Raw genomic sequence first — 4,161 nt, forward strand, 5'->3', positions numbered from 1 at the left:
AGCCTAATGTTACCTAGCTAACATTGAACCTGGTTGGTTAGCTACCTGCAGATTCATGCAGGGTAGTAACGTCATGAGTTGGGATTATGGTTCATTGTTTACCTAACTAGCTAGCTACATCTCTTAACAAAAGACTCCACTATGCAAGTAACCATTTCAATAGAATGTCATTGCGACAACTGTTGCTAGATATGGCTGGTAAATTTACTCTGGCTATCTACTCCAATTTCAGAGCACTCTCGTCTGAGTGTGCCAGAGCACATAATAACTGACAAATTTACGAACGCTCAACACCCATTGAATATGGCCTGTGTGCGTAAACAATGACAAAAATTGTTGCCAGCAGCACAGTTGCAGTCACCAACGCTCTGGATAACATAAAACAGCCTAACCAGCTCTGTTAGGGTGAGTTAAATGGTCAGTGAGCTGTTTTCTCATTTGTGTCTGGAAGTAGCTAGCAAAACAGCCAACGTTAGCCAGTTAGCTTGGGTGCTTGACTGTTGTTGTTAGGACAGAACGCTCGGATAAACCCTTAAAGAGATGGGTGGGGCTAAAGCTTAAGAGTGTGTGAACGATGTAGACAAAGAAGAGCTCTCCCGTAGGTACCAAACAATTCAAAGGCCATTTTCTCAAAACTGAGATTAAAAGTTGGTCAACTTTCAAAGCAGAATTACTTTCCCGTTGTTCCTCAAATGCAGTGTATGACACAGTTGAAGTAAGAAGTTTACATACACCTTAGCCAAATACATTTAAACTCACTTATTCACAATTCCTGACATTTAATCCAAGTACAAATTCCCGGTCTTAGGTCATGTCACGATCGTCATAATAAGCGGACCAAGGCGCAGCGGGATATGAAGACATCTTCTTTTATTAAAGATGACGAAACACGAAACTAACACTTTTACAAAACAAAACAACAAACGATCGTGAAGCTATAGGCGTAAGTGCACACACAAGCTACAAACGTACAACATAGACAATTACCCACATTAACCTAATGCCTATGGCTGCCTTAAATATGGCTCCCAATCAGAGACAATGAATGACAGCTGTCTCTGATTGAGAACCCTTCAGGCAACCATAGACTTACCTAGACAACTACACTAGACACTGCCCCATACACATACAACACCCCTAGACACTACAAAAACACATACCTTCCCCATGTCACACTCTGACCTAACTAAAATAATAACAAAAACAAAGATAACTAAGGCCAGGGCGTGACAGGTCAGTTAGGATCACCACTTTATTTTAAGAACATGAAATGTCAGAATAATAGTAGAGAGAATGATTTATTTCAGCTTTTATTTTTTTCATCACATTCCCAGTGGGTCCGAAGTTTACATACACTCAATTAGTATTTGGTAGCATTGCCTTTAAATTGTTTAACTTGGGTCAAACATTTCGGATAGCCTTCCACAAGCTTCCCACAATAAGTTGGGTGAATTTTGGCCTATTCCTCATGACAGAGCTTGTGTATCTAAGTCAAGTTTGTAGGCCTCCTTGATCGCACACGCTTTTCAGTTCTGCCCACACATTTTCTATAGGATTGAGGTCAGGGCTTTGTGATGGCCACTCCAATACCTTGACTTTGTTGTCCTTAAGCCATTTTGCCACAACTTTGGAAGTATGCTTGGGGTCAATGTCCATTTGAAAGACCCATCTCTTTAATAATCCTGGTGACCCGACCAAGTGACATCTCACCTATGATCATGCTGTGCCCTCTGTGTCAGCCAGTTCAGATGCGGGAGGGGTTCACCAAAACAGCTGATATAACCTAGAGGATTTAGGGAGAAGGCGGAGAGGGATGAAGTGAAGAAGAGAGACTGTTATTGTGTGTGTGTGGTCTCACCTGGTGTCCACACTAAGTGGCTACAGAGTACTTTATGCTGAAAAACAGACACACGAGGACAAACAATAGAAGATATGTCAATAGAAGATTCTTTATGTGACGCAGACGCCTATCAGAGTGTACCTGAAACATTTAAATATAGAGGGCTACGTGTCTCACCACTTGGATATTGAAAGGCTAACCCCCAGGGAAATCATGACTTGGCAGCAACAGATAGCAACAGTGAAATTGGTTGTGTTTATCTGGTGTAGATCTGAAAATGCATGGGAGACAGGGGGGGAAATGCATGGGGAAAATCCATTAATGCATGGGAGACAGGTTCCATGTACAACAAGACAGGCAGAGATAGAGAAAAAGACCACAGAACAGTTTAATTACCTCTGCTTATGGACACTTTTGCCAGCAATAAAGCTTCCACGGCCTGTTCCTCGGACAGTGAACATCTGGCAATATCTACATTTTCGACCCCTTGATCAGCGAACTGAAAGTAAAGAAAACAGCTTATTTTTTATAGATATGAAAACAATAACTGAGATATGACTGTTCAATCTAAAGCAACATATGTCATTTTTAGGATACGTCAATACAGCCCAGTGCTGTTTATCTGAGATGCCATCTTCGTAGGTGTCCGCTTCCGACGCTTCCTTTTGTCGGAAAAAAGTTGCTTTCAGAACAATTCTTTTCAATTGAAAATAGACAAAAAGACACAAATGTACCTACATAGCATATAACAATTTGCCTGTGAATAACCACACCTTCATACAAACGTGCTACTGTATGCAGAATTCTTGACGCACATCCAAAGATGCTGCCATATCCTGCCAGCATGCCACTCAGGAGCAGAATGATGACGCGTGGAAGAGGGAAAGGAATGAGACGGGAACAACAATTTGTTGCAAGTTGGGGAAGGGGGCTAATAGCTGAACAATAGACTATTCAACCTTCACTAAAAAATAGTCAAATAGCCGAGCTAGGTGTGGAAAAAAACTCCTATCAGACCAGATTTGCCCTAACAACCAAGGTGTAGCTTGCTACTCAATGTAATAAAGTAATGACTTTTCAAATAAGTTACCTTACACGTTATGTTGGCTGACAATTTGTTAGCTCCACTGTCCTTACGAACCACATAGCATATAATTACAGCAGTACGTACCGGTATGTTAGCTAGCTAACTAACGTTAGTAGTTATACAGCAAACGTGCCAGTATATAACTATAGGCTATCTAACTACCCAACACTTATTGACTTGATTATTCTCGTGATTCTTAGCTTAGCGAAATGGTATAGTCATTTTGCTTTCTCAATGGATATTCGGGTGCTTTCGTAAATTCGCTATGGCTGTCTATAGGCTGGACAATAGAACGAGTCAAAATTCACCCACGGCTAAACTGGAACACTAGCGCGAGCCCATAGCAAATTAATGGAATTGAACGTTCGCAGAGCCTGTTTTGACTGGAGTGATGCCATTAAAAATGTATGTCTTTTTACTTTACCACTACAATCTGTTCGTCGGACGAAACAGTAAAAAAACAACTTGTGTAGAAAGTAAACATCCACACCTCGATGGAGTCAACTGTGCTTATGTCTGCGTAATGAAAAAGTAGGGGAAAAAATAAAAAACTTCTGACTATTTCTGGTCTAGCGATCGATGACAAATGAGCTCGCTGCCCAGACTTACAAAATTACAAAGAGGATTAAAATGGTGTCCGTGTAACAGTTTTGCTTCAGTCCCTCTCCTCCCTCTCCTCGCTCCTACCTGGGCTCAAACCGGGGACCCTCTACACACATAGACAACAGCCACCCTCAAAGCATCGGTACCTATCGCTCCACAAAAGCCCCTGCCCTTGCAGAGCAAGGGGAACAACTACTTCAAGGTCTCAGACCGAGTGACGTCACCGATTGAAACGCTATTAGTGACGTCACCGATTGAAACGCTATTAGCGCGCACCCAGCTAACTAGCTAGCCATTTCACACTGGTTATACCTGACTTGAAAAAAATCTAAATATACACATTGAGAGATATTTGGCGAAATAGACAGACATGCCTATATTTTCCACATAGGAAACAATGGGAATACCGAAGAGTTCCAATATTATTTTTGTTGTTTGCATTTTAACTATAAAACAACGTGAGCAGGTCTCATTGCCAACAATAGCGAAGCAGACATTGTGACGTTGAACAATAAGCTGGGAATAGAACGTTCGGAAGGCGAGTTGGTGCCACGGTGCTAAATAGAACTAATAGGAGCTGGCAGGGTGAAAAATGCACTAAAATAAGGCCTGTTTTTTCGCGATTACTTCT

At 41.6% G+C, this 4,161-nt stretch overlaps 1 long non-coding RNA gene across 2 annotated transcripts; it reads right to left on the minus strand.

Annotated features, from left to right (window-relative positions):
* Window positions 1–853: 853 nt before the first annotated feature.
* On the minus strand, window positions 854–3,686 carry LOC129868892 (uncharacterized). Of its 2 annotated transcripts, XR_008761833.1 has the most exons (4): window positions 2,931–3,686; window positions 2,237–2,339; window positions 2,018–2,111; window positions 854–1,783 (listed from the first exon to the last, which is right to left on the minus strand). It is a non-coding gene; the product is annotated as an uncharacterized LOC129868892 (long non-coding RNA). The 2 variants fall into 2 exon arrangements; XR_008761832.1 differs by having other exon boundaries at window positions 2,237–3,686.
* Window positions 3,687–4,161: the final 475 nt, after the last annotated feature.

Source organism: Salvelinus fontinalis, chromosome 2 (assembly GCF_029448725.1).
Source record: "Salvelinus fontinalis isolate EN_2023a chromosome 2, ASM2944872v1, whole genome shotgun sequence".
Classification (NCBI taxonomy): domain Eukaryota; kingdom Metazoa; phylum Chordata; class Actinopteri; order Salmoniformes; family Salmonidae; genus Salvelinus; species Salvelinus fontinalis.